The sequence below is a fragment of the Ahaetulla prasina genome, chromosome 2, assembly GCF_028640845.1.
Source record: "Ahaetulla prasina isolate Xishuangbanna chromosome 2, ASM2864084v1, whole genome shotgun sequence".
Classification (NCBI taxonomy): Eukaryota; Metazoa; Chordata; class Lepidosauria; order Squamata; family Colubridae; genus Ahaetulla; species Ahaetulla prasina.
In genome coordinates this window covers 43,915,900-43,931,444 of record NC_080540.1, presented here as the reverse complement: position 1 = coordinate 43,931,444, position 15,545 = coordinate 43,915,900, and the positions used below count along the sequence as shown (strand labels likewise).

The 15,545-nt window shown below is 42.6% G+C and overlaps 1 long non-coding RNA gene across 6 annotated transcripts in view; it reads right to left on the bottom strand.

Moving 5' to 3' along the window:
* Positions 1-15,545, bottom strand: part of LOC131191058 (uncharacterized) — a 60,044-nt gene that overhangs the window by 21,517 nt on the left and 22,982 nt on the right. For 4 of the 6 annotated variants that reach the window (XR_009153413.1, XR_009153412.1, XR_009153411.1 and 1 more), the window contains exon 3: positions 2,696-2,788. The exons of the other annotated variants lie outside the window; for them this stretch is intronic. This is a non-coding gene — a long non-coding RNA (uncharacterized LOC131191058). The remainder of the gene's footprint in view (positions 1-2,695; positions 2,789-15,545) is intronic. 6 annotated transcript variants of the gene reach the window in all.

The following is a 15,545-nucleotide window of genomic DNA, read 5'->3' as shown; positions in this document are numbered from 1 at the left end:
TGGTCAGTTTCCACCCATTATTTCTTGTCTGGCCTTCAGGTGCTTTGGAAAATAGCTTGACCCCCTCCTCTCTGTGGTAGCTCCTCAAATATTGGAACACTGCTATCATGTCTCCCCTGGTCCTTCTCTTCACTAGACTAGCCATGCCCAGTTCCCGTAACCGTTCTTCGTACATTGTAGTCTCCAATCCCCTAATCATCCTGGTTGCTCTCCCCTGTCCTTTTTGTAAAGTCTAAATGTCTTTTTTATAGGGTGATGACAAAAACTGGATGCAGTACCCTAGGTCTGGTCTTGCTAAGGCTTTATAGAGTGGTATTATTACCTCACTTGAGCTTGATTGTATCCCTCTGTTAATGCAATTTAGGATTGCATTGGCTTTTTTGGCTGCCACTGCACACTGCTGGCTCATATTTAGGTGGTTGCCCACTAAGATTCCAAGATCCCTCTCACAGTTATTGAGTTATCTCACTGCTATTAAGCTTGGTTTCCCCCAGTTTATATATGTACTTTTGGTTTTTGTTACCTAAATGTAGGACTTTACTTTTCTCTACATTGAATTTCATTTTGTTAGATAGGGCCCATTAATTAATTAATTAATTAAGTATGATTGCTCATGATTAATCCCTATTAATATCAGGGCTGAAGCATCTGAACATTAAAATAAGCAAAGTGTGAAACAGAATATGTTTCAAAGGCTCTTCAATAGTCAGGTTGGAATATTGTTTGGAGAAATCACAGAAGAAGGAATTACAGATTATTCTGATTCTACATGGTATCATATTATTCCATAGTTGGTTGTTGTGAGATGTGTGTTATGCCTCTTAAATTTAATTCTCTTCATGCCTAAAATCAGCTTGGTTCTGTTCTCAAAATGCTAACTCAATATGTAACTGAAGACAGACAATTTTTAATTATCGGAAAATAATTCATAATTCTTGTTTGGGTACTGATAATGTATTTATTTATTTATCAAATTTATTTGCCTCCAATCTTGCAGTTCAGGCAACTCTTGAGTAACTGATGGCAATGTAGTCAGAATTATACAAAAATAACCAAACTGGAAATGTTTTTGTATCTGTATTTTGTATTCGGACAATTGTGCAGATTTTTCAGTGTGTTCAAACTCTTTTATTATCTTGTCTATTTTCATTTTATTAATTTTTTAATATATTTAAATTATTATTTTTCCTTATCTTTCTACTTTTGATTTTTGTATATCACCTTTAAGATCCTATATATAGGAATCTAGTATCCATGGATCATATTTCTGTAACGGTTAATCCGAAAAAAAATAGATATCCCCTTTTTTTCCATCCTGCTATAAACATAAGGTTCAATCTTGGAAAAGTCCTTCAGCTTAAACCTCACTGAACAGAAGGAGAAAACTACAAATCCTTCCTTTTCAATCATTTCTGCATGCCCTATGTCAGGGGTCTCCAACCTTGGCAACCTTAAGCCTGGAGGACTTCAACTCCCAGAATTCCCTAGGCAGCTTTGCTGCCTGGGGAATTCTGGGAACTGAAGTCCTCCAGGCTTAAAGTTGTCAAGGTTGGAGACCCCTGCCCTATGTGAATCAGAAGAATTCATAATTTCCCAAATATATCTTCAAGTTCCAGTCACAATGTTAGGCACCGCCACATTTTCAAGACTATTTTAGGTGCTTTCTTTTCTTTACTCTGTATTTTAAAATAATGTTATAATTAATTTTTTTTATTAAATGTCCTAGTGGTTGTTGAAATACATTTGCATCCCTTTTTCCATTCATGCTGAACTGATTGCTGACATGCGGTCCTGCTGAAAATTTTTGTGGCACTAGTTCTATATAGCCTACCAGAAATGTATTCAGTGGTTAAAGACTGATAGTTATTCCAGCATAATGTAGCAGTCGGTCTACACCAAGCCAACCATGCTGACATTTTCTATCATCTGAGACTGAAAATATTGATCTCGAATAATTGTAAAAGACAAAATAAAAAGCAAAAGGGTAATTGACTGTCATGTCTCACATTGATCCAATACCACAATTCACAGTAGGTAAATTATTTTTAAGCTATTTTGATCTCCTCTATCTTCATTAACTGACGTACATCTGAATAATACAGATCTAGTTGAGGGAACAGAGCAGAGGTGGGTTTCAGCAGGTTTTGATCAGTTCTGGAGAACCAGTAGAGGAAATTTTGAGTATTGAATAGAATTTTGAATAGAATTTTATTGGCCAAGTGTGATTGGACACACAAGGAATTTGTCTTGGTGCATATGCTCTCAGTGTACATAAAAGTGTACTTATGTACAGTGTACATAACAGTGTATTTCGGAGAACCTGCAAATACCACCTCTGGTTGGCCTCAGAATGGGGTGGGAATGGAGATTTTGCAATATCCTTCCCCTGGAGCAGGGAGGGAATGGAGATTTTACAGTTTCTTCCCCTGCCCCGCCCACCAAGCCACTCCCACCAAGCCATGCCATGCCCACCAAGCCATACCCATAGAACCGGTAGTAAAAAAATTTGAAACCCACCACTGGAACATTGGGATAATCCCATTTTCTTTAATGGAGTTTATTTAGATAAGCCTTTTTGAAATATATGTTGCTCTGAGTTAAAAGCTATCCTGAGTTTGTAAAACAAAACAAGCAAGCAAATTTTGTTGTGTGGACAATAATTGGAGGGAAAGTGGGAACTAGCTGGCCCATTTACCTTCTGTGGTGTCCATAATCTTAGCATGTAGTCTTGTAGCCCTGGCATTGACTCAGATGTAATTCAATACATATTAAGCTTGGAATACAGAACCTGAAAAAGAAATCAATGTTTGAAAAGTTTACCTGCCCCCTGGTTCGTAAATTCAATGCCAGACAAATATCCAACAACTTCAAAGTGGATGTGATAAGAAGAAGCAGAGTACAAGTTGTTATAAGCCCTCTACCATAATCTCAAACAGTAAAACATAGAATAACTGAGATGGAAGGGATCTTGGAAGTCTTCTAGTCCAACCCCCTGCTTAAACAGGAGATCTTATACCATTTCAGAGAAATAGCTGTCCAATCTCTTCTTAAAATCTTAAAATCTGTGGGTGATGGAACACCCACAAATTCTAAAGGCAAACCATTCCACTGGTTAATTGTTCTCACGACTGGGACTCGAGTCTATATATAGAAAATGTGTCTACACTATGAGGATAATAAATCTCACTAGCAAGGATTTTTCATGGAGAAAATCTATTGTTAGGCATCAAAAAAAATCTGATGGCACATAACCAATCAATTATTCAATCAATCAATTTCTGCTCTTTTGCTATCCCAGTTTGCAACCATCAGATTGGAATTTTTCAGAGAAGTCTAGTATCATAGCATTTAATTTAATTTTAGATGTTTGTGCCTTCCAACATATTGGTCTATAGGAGATAAATATGAGTTGGAAGAAATTGGAAGATGAGATTTCCAAACCTGATGAAAGAACTCTTTTTCTTTCCTTCAAAATCTGAATATTGCACAATGTATGCCCACACTTTTAATATTGTCTTTTTTAAAAAATACCTTCTTCCTTCCTGTCTTATCTTTAGCAAAACCACAAACATTCTGACAGATCTAAGTTGATTGGATACAGACATTTTAACTTTAAAGTGTATGCACACTTTAAAATAACAATTGGTATTTCCTCTTTATCTCTGTACGTTTCTTCCAACAATAAAATAATAGTTCGAAATACAAGGAACCTGAATCAAACTGTTATCAGACTATGTCATTTAGAGCGTAGCCCCACAGTGAGATAGGTGGCAAACAAATTTAACAAATAAAATAAAATAAAAATTAATTACATTAACATACATTTATTGCACTGAACTATGTTAGGAAGGGATCCAGAATTTAAAGAACAGATCAAGAAAATTAAGAAGTATCCCATATTATTAGTCAAGGCCAGCAAAAGAACTTATAAAATTCTTACATGTAATGTAACAAGGATAGAAATATTACTGTATTCCCTACTGTGCACTTCATATTAATATAGCCAAGCATTATTCAGTTCCAATATTGCAACCGTGAAACTCCTTTTTTTCTCCACCTCCTGGGAATAGAATTATGAATTGTTTAAAGGACACCTACCTGCTATTATCTATTACTATTTGAAGGGACAATTTAAAAGGCAAAAAAATAATAATCAAATGTTTCTGAAGGGATGTGTATTCAGAGTTGGCAACAAACTGTCAGGATCACCAATTGTCCATGAATTGGGCCTGCAAGCCTTTCCAAGATAGGCTTTCCTGGGGCTGTACTGGTTGTAGAAAGTTGTTTTCCTTGTTCCATTTTGCATACTGTCCTTTCCTTAGGTAACTCACCCAACTGCTTAGCAAATTTAAACAGGACTGCTGAAGTGAATGAAGGGTGAATTCTCCAACCAAAATTAATTTATTATTTACAAATGTTCTTCATAAGCATTCAGGAAAAGATTTACTTTCCGAGGCTTCTCTCTGATTTCTATATCCTATTTCAGAGCTATAATATAGCGGTATGGTGGCCTAATGATGAAGTGCTCACCCCCCCCCCCAGGAAAGTTGAGAGTTCAATCCTGGGTAGTGGCAGTTGTTTCTCTTAGGAAAAAAAAATCTGCTGTGAACTTCACATAGGCATCAGGAAGGGCATCCGGCCAGTAAACACTCAGCTCCATCAGTCACCCTGAGTCTACCCCAAATTAAGGATCTACAGCATTGCAAAAAGAAAAGAATATGTGGACATTGGAATCTGCTTTGTTGCCCTACAGCTACCTCACAGGACCAACCATGGTAGGGAACAGCCTAGACATCAGTATAGGAAGATATTCTTTAATAAATCAAATTAGTACCTGAAAAATCAAAGTTATTTTATTTTATACTTGAAGCAAAAAAAATTCCGCTCCCGCCTCCTATCATACTTGAGAATAAAATTGTAACAATTATAAATTAAATAAGTAGCATTCTGTTCCTTTTTCAGAAACCTCTGTTGTCTTATTTTGCTTCATAGTATGTCGGTGTGGCAGCTGGGCACAGATAGAATTGGCTCTCGGCTTATCTCAGTTACAAAAGAAAAAGCGACAAATGTAGAAAAATGAGAGTGAGGGGAACTCAGAGTGAACTTTCTACTGGCCTGGCTAAGTCACAGATTCAACATCCATTTTTCTAGAAGTGTACAACTTGCAAAGATATAGCCGTAGCTGTAGTTTCATCTCTAACACACTGAACATATTATGAAGGGTATGATTTACAGGTAGTTCTTGTTCATCAAACACTTGTTTGGCATCTTTCAGACTTACAATGATGCTGAAGGAGAGTTAATTGTGACAGGTCCTTGTAACTCTGGCCATTGTGGTGTCTCTGCACTCATCTAATCACTAACCTTCGGGCCTGGCTCACACTTACAACATTGCAGTAAGCTGCAGTCAGGTAATTGCAATTCCCTTCCAAGCAAAGCCAATGGGGAAGCCAGTAGGATGTTGGAAGTTGTAATCATGTGACGTCCTTGTGTACCTCATGCACCTAATACTCGCTTAATGACAGCAATCAAGATTGTCATCACTAAGTAGCATAGTCATGTGATGCCACGTTACAAATGCATCCCTTGGCAATGGCAATTCTGGTCCTAAATGCCATTGTTACCTAAGGACTACCACTATTGAAAACAGGGTTTCTTATACTGTTCCATGGACACAAATGGTCTAAAATAACAGCCATATTTGTTATAATATTTCTGCGCATGTCCAAGATGGCCACGCTGTGAGCTGATGGTGAAGGAGGGGGCTTTTACCCCCCGGCAGACTTTAGTTTAGTTTAGTTTTAGTTTTATTAGATTTTTATACCGCCCTTCTCCCGAAGGACTCAGGGCGGTTCACAGCCACAATAAAATAATAACAATATACAAGTAAAAAGAAATTTAAAAAACTTATTATATAGTTGGCCAATTCTAAAACAATATACAGTTAAAACCCTTAAAATTTATATCAAAAATTAAAATTCAAACCCTTAAAATATCAAAATATAAAATTCCTAAGCCAGTCCCGCGCGAGTAAACAAATACGTTTTCAGCTCGCGGCGAAAAGTCCGAAGGTCAGGTAGTTGTCGCAAGCTAGGGGGAAGTTCGTTCCAGAGGGTAGGGGCCCCCACAGAGAAGGACCTTCCCCTGGAGGCCGCCAGCTGACATTGCTTGGCGGACAGCACTCTGAGAAGTCCCTCTCTGTGTGAGCGTACTGGTTGGTGGGAGGCGTGTGGTGGCAGGAGGCGGTCTCGTAAGTACCCTGGCCCTAAGCCATGGAGCGCTTTAGCAGGCAGGCCGTTCGGAAAATTCCCGCCCCCCCGGCCCAGGTAGAGGGACACTCCGCCAGCCGAAAGAGGGGTTTCTTACCCTCTAGAAAATCGTGGCTGGCGGAAATGAGGCATGGAGAGCACGCGGTGTTGAACGGCGATGGTGGTAAACGGCGGCTCCATAGTTGCGGTGGGGTGGGGCGGCGCTTCGCCGTTTCGGCCCTCGGTCTTCGATGGCGGCGCCTGTAACGACAACGGCGACTGGGGTGGTGGGGATGGCACCCCCTACTTGGCCCCCTGTGGAGCCCCCATGGAGGTTCGGGGGATCGTCGTGGCCGCGGCTGCGGTCGCGGCGGTGACAGCGGCGGCAATGCCATTGCTATGATGGCGGTGGCGGCGGCGGCGGCGTGCCTTCGCCAGCGGCGGTGGACGGCCTTTTCCTCCCTCCTGCTCCCATGGGCTTGCTGGGATCCTGGACTGGTTGATAATGACGGTGGAAGCAAAGGTGACGGTGCTAAGGACATCGGTGGTGACATCTTCCGGTGGTGACATCTCCAGGTGGTGACATCTCCCGCGGAGCCCTCGCGGTCAATGGGGGCTTCGCTTTTTGCTGTGTGGGCGTTCTCTTCCCTTGGTGCCCAGCCAGAGGTTAAGGCGGTCGTTGCGAGGTGCCCAGGGTTTGAGCTGGCGAGGCCCAGGCAGGGACTGGTCGTTGCCTTAGGCCAGCTTGACTCTGACCCCCCCTTTGTGAGTTGGAAGTGGAGTTAAGGGGGCGATTATAACGGCGGCGGCGACATATTTCAACAATTGCCTAAGGGGGTGTTCACCCCAGGGGACCGGCCATCCTGCCTTCTATTTTACATCTGGACTTTTATCATCTAATTCCGTTGCAACCAGTGTCCTGCTATAATACCATCTGTCTGATCGGGATGAAGCTGATCCATTTTTCACCAGAACTATGAGATATTCTCCAGCAGAATTTCTTGGGCTGCGAGATTCCCCCCTCTCACAGAATTGGCCCTCCACTTTATCGAGGGCCTACCTCGATGACGGATTTTGGAATCCCGAGAGGTGGCATGCGTCGAAGAAATGTCTTAGGAATTTTTTAACATCTGCTTTTAAGGAGTTTTTAAGGGGAGGGAGGGTTGAGATGGATTGTGGGGGCAATCCATCGGGGACGCGGCTAGGCCCTGCGAGAGCTCGCGATACGGAGGTTATAGGTTCGGGGGCTAAGGAGGAAACTGGGGCTCGATCTTATGAGGGTTACTCCATCGGCACGGTAACTGGGAGGGGCAGATATGGCGGAAGTGGGGGCCCATATCATGTTCGGGGAGTGCGTGCTCGCTGTTTGCGAGAGGTCATGCACTCCGGGTCCTCGGACTTCTCCCATATCCCGTGTAATCAGACTCCTCGGAGCCTGGACCTTTGGCTGATGTTGTGTAATGCCAGGTCCGTGTTGAATAAAGCCCCCCTCATTTGTGATCTTATACAGGGGGGGTGCGGACCTGATGGGCATTTTGGAGACCTGGTTGGGCACAGAGGGGGGGGTCCCCCTCGTTGAAATGTGCCCACCGGGCTTCTGTACATTCCATCAGCCAAGGGCCCAAGGTAGGGGTGGGGGGTGGCGGTTATTATTAATGAAGGTTTGGAACCGAGAGATAGCCGGATGTGAGTCTCTCCTTGTGAAGTGGGGTCATTGGATGCAGGTGGGCTTGCTGATCACGTACCTGGCTCCTTGCTGCGTGGCAACAGCCCTGCCCGAGCTGCTGGAGGTGATAGCCGGGACGGCGGTTAATAACCCCAGACTTATGGTTATGGGGGATTTCAACCTGCCGTTGGTTGGTGAATCATCGGCGGCGGCTCGGGAGTTCATGGCCTCCATGACGGCCTTGGACCCGACCCAGTTAGTTAATGGTCCCACTCACAACGGGGGAAACACTTTGGATCTGATTTTTGTCTCGGGACAGTGGCTGAATGATCTAGAATTAGGGGACTTAGCCATTAATCCCCTGTCATGGTCAGATCATTCGCTCTTTTGATTCGACTTCAGAACTGCCAACCCACACCGCAGAGAGACGGAATCGATTTGTTGGTTCCGTCCCAGGCGCCTGATGGACCTGGAGAGGTTTCTGACAGAGCTTGGGCCACTTCCTGAGGACCTGGCTCACGGCTCGGCGGAAGAACTAGTCGCTGCCTGGGAAAGGTCGGCGGCTGGGGCTTTGGACCGAGTCGTGCCTTTGCGGCCTCTGACCTGGCGCCGATCCCGACCAGCTCCCTGGTATTCCGAGGAGCTGAGAGAGATGAAGCGCCGGAAAAGACGCCTAGAGAGTGATTGGAGAGCTAGCCATTCTGAACCTAATCGAACACTAGTTAAGTCCTATATTCAGACCTACCTGGTGGCGATAGAGTGGCAAAACGTGAGTATTTTTCCATTCTTATTGCATCAGCAGATAACCGCCCAGCCTCCCTGTTTAGGGTGACTCGCTCCCTACTTCATCAGGGGGCGCGGGAGGACCCCTTGCAGGGTCATGCTGAGGATTTTGGTCAATATCTGCATGATAAAATCGCTCAGATTTGGGATGGGCTGGACTCTGATTGGGTGGATTCAGGCGGGATGACGGAGGCTGCTCTTGGTGATGTTATCTGGGATGAGTTTGATCCTGTGGCTCCCGAGGAAATGGACAGGATACTGGGGAGGCTGAATGCGACCACATGTTTATTGGACCCGTGTCCCTCCTGGTTGGTACTGGCCACACAGAAGGTTACACGAGGCTGGCTACAGGGAATTGTTAATGCTTCTTTGAGGGAGGGTATCTTCCCGTCCGCCTTGAAGGAAGCGATGGTGAGGCCCCTCCTCAAGAAGCCTTCCCTGGATCCAGCTGTTTTATCAAATTACCGTCCTGTCTCCAACCTTTGTTTTTTGGCGAAGGTTGTTGAGAGTGTGGTGGCAAGACAGCTCCCTCAGTATCTGGATGAAACTGTCTATTTAGACCTGCTCCAGTCTGGCTTCCGACCTGGGTACAGCATGGAGACGGCTTTGGTCGCATTGGTGGGTGATCTCTGGAGGGCTCGGGATAGGGGCTGTTCCTCTGTCCTGGTCCTATTAGACCTCTCAGCGGCTTTTGATACCATCGACCATGGTATCCTGCTGCAACGATTGGAGAGACTGGGAGTGGGGGGCACCATTTTTCGGTGGTTCTCCTCCTATCTCTCTGACCGGTTGCAGACGGTGTTGGCAGGGGAGCAGAGGTCGACCGCGAGGCGTCTCACGTGTGGGGTTCAACATCTATATGAAGCCGCTGGGGGAGATCATCCGTGATTTTGGGGTGCAGTCTCACCAGTACGCTGATGACACTCAGCTGTACATTTCCATCCCTGACCACCCCAATGAGGCCGTCAAAGTGATGTCCCGGTGTCTGGAGGCTGTACGGGTCTGGATGGGGAGGAACGGGCGCCGACTCAATCCCTCCAAGACTGAGTGGCTGTGGATACCGGCGTCCCGGTACAGTTAGATGGTTCCATCGCTGACTGTGGGAGCCGAGTCATTGGCCCCTATGGAGAGGGTTCGCAACTTGGGTGTTCTCCTGGATGCTCAGCTGTCGTTAGAAGAACATTTGACAGTCGTTGCCAGGGGAGCCTTTTATCAGGTGCGCCTGATTCGCCAGTTGCGCCCCTTCATAGACCGGGATGCCTTGTGCAGGGTCACTCATGCCCTCGTCACTTCCCACCTGGACTACTGTAACGCTCTCTACATGGGGCTCCCCTTGAAGGGCATCCGGAGGCTCCAACTGGTCCAGAATGCAGCTGCGCGGATGATAGAGGGAGCCACCCGTGGCACCCATATAACACCTCTCCTGCGCAAGCTGCACTGGTTGCCAGTGGTCTTCCGGGTGCAATTCAAGGTGTTGGTAACCACCTTTAAAGCGCTCCATGGCTTAGGACCGGGCTATTTACGGGACCGCCTGCTGCCACCAATAGCCTCCCACCGACCTGTGCGCTCCCACAGGGAGGGTCTCCTCAGGGTGCCGTCAGCCAAACAATGCCGGCTGGCGATCCACAGGGGGAGAACCTTCTCTGTGGGGGCACCTACCCTCTGGAACGAGCTTCCTCCGGGGTTACAATCACTCCCCGACCTCCGGACCTTCCGACGCGAGCTGAAGACCCTTTATTTCATCACGCGGGGCTGGCCTAATGTGTTATGGTTTTTAATTGGGTTTTACTATTGTTTTTAATAGTTTTAAATGTTTAGCCAAATTTGAATTAGATTTTATAGTGTTTTTAAATCTATTTATGCATATTGTTTTATATTGGCTGTAAACCACCCTGAGTCCTTCGGGAGAAGGACGGTATAGAAATTTAATAAACTAACTAACTAACTAACTAACTTGTCAGTAGAATGTTGAGTGGATACGTGGAACCACCTTTCTCTTTGTGTATGTGTGTGTGAATGGAGCTCTACTCTTAATGTAACCTGCCAACTATCAGTATGCTATCTGTGCATTGGATTTGTCTTTTATATTTTTTGTTTCTTGTGAAAATAACACTACCTTTACACATCCAATTTCTATATTTTATGGGATAATTAGAGGACAAATCTTTCCTAAAACAGGCATTTGTAAATGAACACTCCGATAGAAAGAACAGTTCTGCATTTTAATCGCTGCATTCCTCCTATCTTCTATTACGGATATATTTTGATTATATTTTGCAGTTCAGACTATTAGATTGTTTGCCACTGCAGATTGACCTAATAATCATGGTCCCAAGACAATAATCAACAGCCCAACCACAGAAGTCACTCATGTTGATGCACTGATAAAATTAAACCTTGATAAGATACAAGCCTACCTTTACCTTGTGGCTGGATGAATGAGCGTGCAACTACTTTTGATCCATAATACAACTCAGTATGCTTACTCCATCCTCTTACAGAGATACCCTCAAAAAAGTCAACTGCCTTCATAAATGTCTAAGAACGGAGCCTTATGCCTAGATTTGGACTCCATTAAGAAAATGTAAGTAGAGAATGACAATTATCCATGTGATACTCTTTGCTTCTGTTTGTTACACCTATATAACAATCAGTTCAAGATCCAATCAAATTTCCAAGATGTTTATATGGCAACCGTGGTTGGACTCTTATACTTGACAGCTAAGTAATACCTGACATCTATATAAAAAAGATATGACTCTGCTGTCCATGTTTTCAAGCTAGTTCCCTGAATACTTCTGGATGATTACTGATTGGCACAGCAAGCTGGGCTTGACTTGAATTAGTAGGTTCGTCTTCTTTTGGTTCTCTTTCTCTCTTTTCTATTCAGCTAAAAAGGGGAGACATCTAGGTCAGTGAGGGGTTTCAAATTTTTTTACTACTGATTCTGTGGGTGTGGCTTGGTGGGCATGGCAGGGGAAGGATAGTATAAAATCTCCATTCCCTCCCCAATCCAGGGGAAGGTTACTGCAAAATCTCCATTCCCTCCCAATCAGCTGGGACTTGGGAGGCAAAGAATAGATGGGGGCGGGACCAGTCAGAATTTTTACTACCGGTTCTCCGAACTACTCAAAATTTCTGCTACCCGTTCTCCAGAACTGGTCAGAACCTGCTGAAACCCACCTCTGATCTAGATTCAATTGGGGAAATTATGGATAAAGAGGATCCTTAAGACTAAATCCATAGGCTCTGAATGCTTGATCAGAGATTTTTTTCAATGGGAATTACTGTTGTATTCCTCTATTTATATTCATTTTTCTCCAAACTTCTGTTGGTTTAATAATTGTACCTTTGCCATGGTGGTGGAAAATGTGGTGCCCCTTGAAATTCTGTCGTATCTATTTAGGATGGATGGTTAGTTATTTTTCTTGAGCAACGTATGCTACCAGATAAAAGGACTAGAAAACAGGTTGTACTAGTCGGGGGAGGGATCTTTTTTGGTATTATCTCTGAAAGATGAATCATAAGCAATTAAAAAAAAACAATTATTCTGCAGATTAAGAGAAAGATTAAGTTCATTCCTCAAAGTTGGGAGGGTATTTTTTTAATCTAATCAGAGTATTTTTCTCATGCAGCTTTTATCCTGAATTTTCCTATAAATGACCATTGCAATTTACCACATTCTTCAGTTATGAATTATGGTCTTCTTCCTTTTACTTAGCAAAAAAAATAAAACAAAATTATGATGATAGCACAATAAAGCATGCTATAGTAAATGAGCCAGGTGGCTATCAGCAGGAGACCCTAATGGGAAGGTATTTTATGTCTTTAGCTTGTCAAATTAATTCTAACAAAGCTGAAGCCTTTGGGCAGATGATGTCTCTGTATTTGTTTGCATGTTTTTGTGTATATATGTGTAAACTATTCCAACGCTGGAATCTCAAAGCAGATTTAGAGGACCTACCAATGACTAGAATTCAAGGTAAAAATTGCCTCAAATTATGCTTGGCTGATGAGTCATTAAGGAAGTAATACTGAATTGTACAAGGTTGTGCTGTGGAGCTGTGCAGTTAAGAGGAGCATTGCCTTGAATACACTGAGAAACAAACAGGTATCATCTCGCCTTGTACAACATCAAGCCAATGAAGTAGCTATGCAGCTGTTGAATAAGAAGGAAAGCCAAGGTACCAGATGACCTCATTTGGATGGGCTCAACATTGTTTACTTGTGTTCTAAGAATGCTTCAATTCTTTGGCAAACTTTCTGGTCTCTGCTTTTGACAATACCAAGAGGAGTGAATAGCAAGTGAGATAGGTTATTCAAACAAGCCATAATAGAGAGCTAGACAAATTCCATATTTTTTTTCATCCTTTAAACATGTATACAAGCCCAAAACAAAACGTGAGGCAACATTCCTCTTGCTAATTAGAGCTTCCACCATTTGGTGCAGAAATGGCATTGCTATGAGGAACTCAGGAAAAGTAATCAGCAGCACAATTAAGCAATCTACTATAATGATAGAATACAACAGTAGTGCTGAGTAATCAGAAACATGTTTATTTTGTTCCCTTGATTTTGTTTCAAAGTACCAAGTATCCAATTATTCTCTTTGGCAGGTTTAGGATTGAAATGACCTCTGGTTTTAAAACACAGTTCTTTGTAACAACATTGTTTTATTGTACTGAGTGGAACAAAATTAAACTTAACCATTTATTTCATTTAGAAAAAAAACCCCAGTTCTAGACTTCAACCTTTGATTAAGTCCTCAGATATCAGTTTCTCCTCTTTTGAGCTATACCTTCAAAGCAAAACTAGAACTTGAATAAAAATATGTGGAAAAAAGCTATTACAAGACAGTAGCACCTAATGACTTTCTAACTAATTCTTGAAAACTTAATATGCTGGCTATGCCATTAAAATGCCTGTTATTAAAACACAGCTGCCTGCAATTACTGCAGGTTCTAGTCCCACCAGGTCCAAGGTTGACTCAGCCTTCCATCCTTTATAAGGTAGGTAAAATGAGGACCCAGATTGTTGGGGGGGCAATAAGTTGACTTTGTAAATATACAAATAGAATGAGACTATTGCCTTACACACTGTAAGCCGCCCTGAGTCTTCGGAGAAGGGCAGGATATAAATGTAAATTTAAAAAAAAATGATTCAATTTTTCTCTAAGATAGTATAAGGTAGTGTAGGAAGGCCCACATCAAGATTAAAATTTTCTTTATTCTTTATATTATTCTTTATTTATTTATAGGCAGAATATTATATTTCCCCAAAGGAGAAATGGATACAAATTCTAAAAGCAGAAAGCAGCCCAGTCTTTCTGCCATAAGAAAACAGTTTCAAACTACGACGCCTGAAGAGGCTGGCCTTTAGGAATGCAGATTTTGTGTCCATTTAGGAAGACTGGGCCAATCTGTTCACACAGCTACCCCAGGCTGGAGCTGATGGCTGTAACGATTTACATCCCCCCACCCAAATTCTAAGGACAGGACATGTCCTTTATGACGTAATAGGTTTAACTCACCACTATTGGAATAGTAAAAAACACAAGGCTCACTACATTGCACAACCCCTTGGAGCATCTCAATCACAAATCCCCAGAACCCCATAAAGATCCATCCACCCACTGAGCCATTTTGTCAGCCACCCAAGAAAAATGCTGCTGTCACTGAAGTTTCTGGAAACCAAATAAACAGAGACTTTCTTTCCTTGTAGCCAGCCTCCATTTTATTTGCAGTGTTGTTGTTTTTCCTCCTGGCTTGGAACCGAACTGGATTTTTCTTCAAACAGTAGCAAGAAATGTTTTTGCCATGAAAAGGGGGCTGAGGCCATGCACTTATTGAAAATCCTCTCTGAGCTTTTTAGATTCATATTATTCTTCTGGATTGCCTGCATGCATGGGGAGCTGATGCCACTACTTTGAAATAAATTTTATTTCTACTTCACAAATAGTTTCCAAAAGTTAATACTCCAAAAATCCATAGTATGATTGCTGGACATGAGATCATCAAAGAGATATGGTATGCACTAAGGCTGGTTGGATAAAGTGCAGGACCAACTGAGTGAGGTCCCTTATTTGAAGTCAGCTTCAAATAACACACTAACACTGATGATGTTACCTCATTTGGGTAATTAAATGTCTGCAAGAAAACAGCCAAGCTCAGAGCACGTGTTGAGGACCCCTCATTTCAACCATGAGCTACAAATATTCTCCTTTATTGGTATCAAATAACACACTTTTTCCTCTACTTCTTTATCTGTTCCACAGTGCAGAAGATGTTTGTGCATGTATGTCCCTAACTGTACATATATTCTCATTAGAAGCCTGCACTGAACTGATTTTGACTGATGTTGAAAAGCTAATTAGGATTATACTAACCAAACAAAAGGCAAACCACTTCCATATTGTTGACAAAAAGGTTATATGGACATTATGAACTCATAGGAATCAAGCACAACTGAGACTTTGTAGTGATTCATATATTCTCTGGGAAGGTTTCAAACAAGTTAAGAATAGCAAAAAGTGCATCATACTTATGTGAGGGAGGGAGGGAGGGAGGGAGGGAGGGAAAAAGAAAGAAAGAAAGAAGCATGGTCATAGATATTGTCCCATCTGTTTATAACTATCAGCTGTCATTAGTTTTAAGGGACTAAGAAAAAAAAAGAAACCAAATTAACTTTCATTTAACTGAAGAAAAGCATTCCTTGGAGACCAATTATAAATGTTATCTGCTGAATCAAACATTTTAGGGTTTCATATTGCTTCTTCAATATTGTAGTCTATTCCAGATTGTCTACAAATTTTTATAAAGTTCAATCAAATTTTCTAAAACCATACTCAG